Source organism: Myxocyprinus asiaticus, chromosome 45 (genome assembly GCF_019703515.2).
Source record: "Myxocyprinus asiaticus isolate MX2 ecotype Aquarium Trade chromosome 45, UBuf_Myxa_2, whole genome shotgun sequence".
NCBI lineage: Eukaryota > Metazoa > Chordata > Actinopteri > Cypriniformes > Catostomidae > Myxocyprinus > Myxocyprinus asiaticus.
The window spans coordinates 2,068,238-2,076,731 of NC_059388.1; the positions used below are offsets into that span (position 1 = coordinate 2,068,238).

General features: G+C 36.3%; 1 pseudogene; it reads left to right on the top strand.

Moving 5' to 3' along the window:
* The first annotated feature begins 1,636 nt into the window (after positions 1-1,636).
* LOC127435508 (uncharacterized) lies at positions 1,637-1,764 on the top strand (annotated as a pseudogene).
* Positions 1,765-8,494: the final 6,730 nt, after the last annotated feature.

Sequence of the window (8,494 nt, forward strand, 5' to 3'; positions counted from 1 at the left end):
TCCCTGTACACACATGACTGTGTGGCAACACATAACTCCAATGCCATCATTAAGTTTGCTGATGACACGACGGTGGTAGGTCTGATCACTGACAATGATGAAACAGCCTACAGAGAGGAGGTGCACACTCTGACACACTGGTGTCAGGAGCACAACCTCTCCCTCAACGTCAGTAAGACAAAGGAGCTTGTGGTGGACTTCAGAAGAAAAGACAGAGAACACAGTCCAATCACCATCAATGGAGCACCAGTGGAGAGAGTCAGCAGCTTCAAGTTCCTGGGTGTCCACATCACTGAGGAACTCACATGGTCCGTCCACACTGAAGTCGTTGTGAAGAAGGCTCATCAGCGCCTCTTCTTCCTGAGACGGCTGAGGAAGTTCGGAATGAACCGCCACATCCTCACACGGTTCTACACCTGCACTGTGGAGAGCATCCTGACTGGCTGTATCTCCGCCTGGTACGGCAATAGCACCGCCCACAACCGCAAAGTACTGCAAAGGGTGGTGCGAACTGCCAGACACATCATCGGAGGTGAGCTTCCCTCCCTCCAGGAAATATATACAAGGCGGTGTGTGAAAAAAGCTCGGAGGATCATCAGAGACTCCAGCCACCCGAGCCATGGGCTGTTCTCACTGCTACCATCAGGTAGGCGGTATCGCAGCATCAGGACCCGCACCAGCCGACTCCATGATAGCTTCTTCCCCCAAGCAATCAGACTTCTGAACTCTTGATCTCCCACGATCAAAATACATCAGTCCTGCACTTTATTACTCTTTTATCTCACACCGGACTGTCATAAATTATATTACTGTTATTATATTATGTCTCTCTTAACAACTGACTATCAACCGACAGCCTGAATGTCAATACAGTACAATACTGTACATTCTATATATATATATATATATACATACACTTTTTTTATATATATTTTAATTTTTATTGAATAATGTGTATCTATATAGTATCTATATAGTAAAAAACAAAAACAAAAACAGCATATTGTATACTGTACAGTGTATGTTATTATTTGTATATTGTTGAGTGTAATTGTGTATAACAGATGTTTAAATTGTGTTGTGTTAATTTGATGTTTTAAGTTGTGTAATTATGTATAACAGATGTTTAAATTGTGTTGTGTTAATTTGATGTTTTAAGTTGAGTGTAATTATGTATAACAGATGTTTAAATTGTGTTGTGTTAATTTGATGTTTTAAGTTGAGTGTAATTATGTATAACATGTTTAAATTGTGTTGTGTTAATTTGATGTTTTAAGTTGAGTTTAATTATGTATAACAGATGTTTAAATTGCGTTGTGTTAATTTGATGTTATTGTAAATTGGTATATGTCTCATCACTGTCACGACTGCTATGTTGATTGGAACTGCACCTAAGAATTTCACACACCATTGCACTTGTGTATATGGCTGTGTGACAATAAAGTGATTTGATTTGATTTAATCCACAGACTTGGTAGCCTTAATAGTTGGAATTTAAAGTTGGTGTACACGCCTGTCTAATTGCAAAGCGCATTCACGGACTGGGAGTTGTGGATCATTTGTTTGTATATGAGGTCAAGGTTGGTATGAATGGTAAAGAGGAGAATGGGCCTTCTGCCCTGAAGCCTGTGCAATCATACTTACCTGGCAGGGGAGACACTATAATCAAGAAGATGGTCCACCCAGGGCGAGATTTGGCCATTGCACTAAAGCTATGCTGACCCCTGTGAATTCCCCAAATGTGATAATCTCTAGGGCTGCCCCCTGATAGTGGAACAAAGGTTAGTCGATGAGAAGAGTCTTGGTCGACCAAGTTTTGATTGGTTGGTCGCAGAAAAACTCCACATAAAAACGTATTTGCGCTGGTTGGACACTAGGTGGTACTATGGGGTAATTTTCGTTAAGCAGGGTTAGGGTTAAGCCTACACAATAAAGCAAGACACCTTGATTTCAAACTTAGAACTTTATTTTTATTTATTTTAACTAAATATTAAAATGAAACTGGAAAGAAAATAAGTGCAATTAATTCAGCTTTTTGAAAGATGGTTTTACAACAGTTGTCAACATCTCTCTGGCAAAGAACCTACATAATCTGTGAATTCTCTACCGGTCGGGTATTTCGTTATCTGGGAAAATACATAATGTGTGTGAATAAATTAATTTTGTTCCCCCCTTCACGATGTATAATATAATCCAATTACATCGGCAACCCCTGGGCTGAGGGATCGATGAATATTCTTGCTTTAGTGATTTTGAACTGAAAATTAAATTTATTTAAAAAAAACAACATACATACAAATACATCCCTAAATTCAAATTGCACTCCAAACGAAACGAAAAAGCAATTAAAATAATGAAGTGATAAAAGAATATATATATATATATATATATATATATATATATATATATATATATATATATATATATATATATATATATATATATATATTATATATATATATAAAAATAATAAATAACACACCTTTCCATTTACCATCAGGCAAGAATCAGTCTTAGCATCATGGCGGAAAATTACTTAAACGAATGAAGACATAAAAACAATTATAAATGTACAAATAATAAATTATAATGAAGATAATAAATCACTGAAATATAAATCATGGTTCGAGGTGAACGTGTTTTTGCAGTATTTTATGTTTTAATCACAGATGTATAGGCTGCAGAGTTGGTCACAATGAACTGTTCTGTGGAAATAGTGAACTGAACTCAAAACACCTCCTGATCTGAGATGTCTGAGGTCATTTGCAGCACTCACAGACCATACTGTTCTTGCAAAAATAATAAATAAATAAATAAATAAATCAATAAATAATCGGAAGACAGAAAAAAAGAAAGAGTGAGAACCTTTTAGATGCGCGTGTTCCACGAGATTGCACGCCTCCAAACAAACATACATGCGCATAGACGCTTTTCTGTCATCTGTTCTTAATAATATAATAAAATGTTTCTTCAAGAGCGTGTCTGTGTGTCTACGGGCAAATTATTTGTAATATTAATTTGATAATAATAGCCGAATAATAATAATAACAATAATAACAACAATAATAATAATAATAATAATAATAATAATAATAATAATAATAATTTAATACATGGGAAAACGAGCCAAATGTTGTCTTGACATCGTCAAAGGCATCAGTTATTGGCGATCACTCTGACCATCGTCGATCGGCACAACCCTAATGTGCATTTCTCTCCTTAAATTAACAAAATGTTCATACATTCTCCTTGTTGGTTTTTCTTACACGTTAAGAATCATTACCGCTTTTGCCGGTGTCACTGCGGCTCCCTTTGTGTGTGCGCTTGTAAAATGTAGGCTTAGCATTTCTCTGTAATGTAGAACAGTCTTAGCAATGATACTTATAACATTCTTTCTCAGCCCTGGAACTCAAACCATTTGCTGATGCCCCCCCCCCCCTTACTTGAAATATATTCAAGTAATTAAATTAATATCATAAACGACTAGGAAAATCTTTGGTCGGGGGCAGCCCTAGTAATCTCGACTGCATAATTTCTGGTAGTGAGGGACTACATCCGCGTTCTCCACTGGTCATTCATTTAAAAAAAAGCTTTATCAGTTGTGTTCATCGCGCCGTGCTTTTTATTGCTGTGCTTTTCTAACCGCAAACCTCGATGTTACCTTCTGCGCATACAAGTTCGTTCGTTTTGCATTTGTTGGACTTCACGACATCATAAAACGATGTTGAAAGACTCGCATTCTTTTATACAATATTGTGAATCATAAGCGACGATCCTGCATCGGTAGCAGATACAGATTCCGTTTATTTCTCTTTTGCATCTCCATGCGTAGAAACGGAATCATCCCTTTGTGCCAAATAGCTACTCTCAAAGCGGGGAATACAGGTTAAAGTGCAATTGACATGGCTCCGAACTGGGGTGTGGATACAAGGCGCTGTTTTAATGTGGACGCATTCAAAAACAAATTAAAATGTAACATTCCTTTGCATGTCCCTCCGTTGAAAAGAAAACCTTCCGTTGTCACGGATCATTTCAACATGGGAAACATACACGTTAAAGTCAAATAACACTTATATGAAACCACATGGCAGAAATAGACACTGGACATAATAAATACGGGGGGAAAGTAAACACCAAGATGTGTGCTTAAATGTGAATGGGTCATTCTAAAAAATAAGAAAAAAAGCCTCTCTGGCTTAAAAAACATTGACATTTTTAATTCAGTTCAGTTTTTGCCCATAAAAGCGGAGGGTAAAACAGCCATTTAATATCTTGTCATTATTTTTTATTTATAAAAGGACAACTTGACTGTGGTTCTTTATTTTATAACTGAATTTTGTATAACAAATGAACCAAGGGTTGTAATGCCAGTGTAGATAACACCAGCCACAAATTCTCTTAAAAGATGGATTTTCTAATGTGGTGTCACTTCCATCACAAAACATTCACCACTAATTTATTTATTTATTTATTGTATTTGCACAGCACAACAAAAGAAAAATAACCAAAACCAAAACAAAATTATAACATTGTGCAGGAGAGGTTTGAAGCCAAAATGGCTTTGTAATGCGGTTCAAGATGGGCAAGGAGGAGTGCGGGAACCGGCTGAACAGTCAACATCAACATAATGGTATAAATTAACTTAAAACAACATAAAGCATAAGGACACACAAACACACATGCAGCGTGAGTCTTTCTCTCGAGCCGGCGTCTCCGGCTGCCCTATATCAAGCTCTCCCGCTGATCAGCTGATTCAGCGCTGGCCCTGCACCATCACGGCCCGGCCACGCCCTCCTCCTCGTCACAGGATTTTAAAATACCTCCCCTATAAAAAAAATAAATAAAAAAAAACAAAACAAACAAAAAAATAAATAAATAAATAAATAAATAAATAATAAACGTAAGTAAAAAATAAAAAAATAAAAAAATGTGCATCTTCAAAGTTTCAAGTCTAAGCAGCAATACAGTGATAATAAAAGTACCATTTACACAAACATTTCAGTTTGAGATCTAAGCAGAAATACAACATTAAGAGAAATTAAAAAAATTATATAGAAGTGCAAAATCCAAAATTGAAATACATAATGAAATCCATAAAAAATAAAATTATGAATCCTTGTTAATTAGAGTCCTTTTCAGATGTTTTTTAAATAAAGATAATGTAGATGCAGATTGTAAAGGTGAGGGTAGATTGTTCCAAAAAGAAGGTCCTCTGTATTTCAGTGAATATTGATTTAGGGAAGTCCGACAGTATGGAAGATGTAAGTCCTTGTGAAATAACAGTGTCAATGTCAGAGGAGAACTACATTTTTTTTTTTTTTTTTGGAAAAACACTAGGCAAATTATGACGTATTTTTACATATTTATACATAAAAACACATGTCTGGTATAAATTCACATTAAAAATTGATAGTAGTTTATATTTTCTGAACAGAGTCGCATTTTTGGCAAAACTAATCATTCTCAAAAATGTCTATTGGATTAAGAAAATCTTATTGAGGTAGGTGCCCAAACAATATTACAATAGATAATATAAGTATAAATTAAACTGTAGTAAAGAATTAAAATGCAAGAATGATTAATGGTTGAACGAACGCTACTTAAAATGCCAACTAACATCATAGTCTTTTTACAAATCAGTTAAATATGATATTTCCATATTAATTTATCATCTACTATCACTCCTAAGAATTTAATATAAGGAACCTGAGTTATTTCAATGTTGTCTATGAATACATTTTCTTTATCTTTTAAGTACTTTTTATTTTTATTACAAAATATCATATATGATTTTTTTTTTTTTTATATTAAGAGGAAAGTTTGTTCATCTGAAACCATTTGGAGATAGATGATAGCTCCTCATTTATTTCTCGAAACAGTGTAATAAAATTTTCATGTGAAGTAACAAGACATGTGTCATCAGCAAATAAAAGAGGAAGTACATTATTGTGGACCCTAGGTAGGTCATTCATATAAATAAAAAAACAAAAGAGGTCCAAGGATGGATCCCTGAGGAACTCCACAAATTAGCTTAGCTCTATTTGAGTTATGCTTATTAATAGATACATACTATTCTCTATCTTTTATTTAATCAACCAGCCATTTCATGAAAGCCATATATTTGTAGTTTTGTAATAAGATTGTTGTGATCGACAGTGTCAAATGCAAAGAGAGATTTTTTTGTTATCTAAGGCTGTGGAGATTTGATGAACAAGCTGCAAAAGAGCCATTTCAGTCGACATTTTTTTCCAAAATCCATATTGGTGGCAGTACAGTATGTTGCTCTCATCCATATGATTTTTTTATTCTTGAATATACTAGTTTTTCAAAAACTTTAGAAAAGCATGGCAAAATATGCTGATATCACCTGATTTAAACAGCGGTATGACTTTAGTAATTTAAGGTCACTTGGTATAATACCTGTTTTAAGAGATAAAGTAAAAATATAAGTCTGGGGCTCCACGATAAAGAGAACTACATTCTTTACAAGGCTGGATCTTATTTCATCATGCCCTGTAGAAGAGTTTTTCATTTCCAGTATACTGTCATGCACCTCATTGGAGGTAGGAGGGTCAAACATGCCTAAGCAAGGATACTGCTCCTTGATGTTCACAAAAAGGGATTCAGCTGTATTTTCAATATTCTTAGCCAAAGCAGGACCTATATTTACAAATAAATAATTAAAGCCATTTGTTATATCACCAGAACTAGTAAAATTGCTCATACCATGGAATAACTGAAATGGAATAGGTGTGGATGTAACACAGGCAGGCAAGGATTAAGGATCTAAATGCAGCTTTAATTAAACAAAGGTAAACAAAGTAACTCAGAATATAAAGACACAAACACAGGGAACAAGGCACAGAGCATAAAGTATAACATGAAAAGACTGACAAAGAAACCAGGGGAACAAGGTCTTAAATACACAAGGGAAAACAAGGGAACGAGGAACACCTGGGAAAACATTCAGGGTAAACCAATCATAAAATGAAACTACAAAGTACTACAAAACTAACATAGGAAACAGGAACAGGAAACTAAGCTACAAGAATTTCAACATAAAAGTCTAGGCATAACCAGGGAATGTGACAGAGCCCCCCCTTTAAGGAGCGGATTCCAGACGCTCCACAAAACAAAACAAAAAACAGGCAGTTCAAGGGGGCACAAGGGGAGCAGAGGAACAAGGCAAAACAGAAGACCAGGGTGATGCTGGAAGAATAGACCAGGGTGGAGCTTAGGAGCAGGAGACTTGGGCGTAGCCGGTAGAGCTGGATACCAAGGCGGAGCAGGCAGAGCTGGAGACTTGGGTGGAACTGTACTTGGAGGGTGGAGCACCCTGACAGAGCCACAGGGAAGGTGACCCACGGCAGAGCTTTTGGTGGACCAGTCCAGGGCGGAGCCCAGGAGATGGAAAACCCAGGTGAAGTCAGAGAGGCTGGAGACCAAGGTGGAGCCGGATGGATGGAGAACATGGGTGATGCTGCAGGCTCAAGTGACTGGGAACTGACCTCCGTGGCCGAGAGCACAGGCAGAAATGGAATAATGTGTCCCTGAACAAAGGGGGGGGGGGGTGCTCCTTGAAACAACCACACCGTCTTTTTCCAGAGCAGCCTGTATTTCTCCTGAGGTTACCTGTGGGTTTTTCTTTGTATCCCGAACAATTCTTTTGGCAGTTGTGGCTGAAACCTTTCTTGGTCTACCTGATCTTGGCTTGGTATCAAGAGATCCCCGAATTGTCCACTTCTTAATAAGTGATTGAACAGTACTGACTGGCATTTTCAAGGCTTTGGATATCTTTTTATATCCTTTTCCATCTTTATAAAGTTCCATTACCTTGTTACGCAGGTCTTTTGACAGTTCTTTTCTGCTCACCATGGCTCAGTATCTAACCTGCTCAGTGCATCCACATGAGAGCTAACAAACTCATTGACTATTTATACACAGACACTAATTGCAATTTAAAAAGCCACAGGTGTGGGAAATTAACCTTTAATTGCAATTTAAACCTGTGTATGTCACCTTGTGTGTCTGTAACAAGGCCAAACATTCAATGGTATGTAAACTTTTGATCAGGGCCATTTGGTTGATTTCTGTTATCATTATGATTTAAAAAGGAGCCAAACAACTATGCGATAATAAATGGCTTCATATGATCACTAGCCTTAAATACATTTTTTTGCATGATCAGTCATATTTTCAAAATCAATGCCAAAATTTCACAATATCTGACAGGGTATGCAAACTTTTGAGCACAACTGATATATATATATATATTTCAATAAATATCTTTAACATGAACTAAACTGTTTAACACCAATGACATATTTAAACAAATCATGTGAAAACTTTATAGTTAAAATGTAACAACTCTTTGAGCAGACTCTTCTTTATCTGAACTTTGAAATCAAAAGTTCTTTTACACAAGTTGTTTTGTCTTGTGCTGTATCAAACTAAGACAATGACCACGTGGCATCCTCCGAGCTGAAAGATAGAA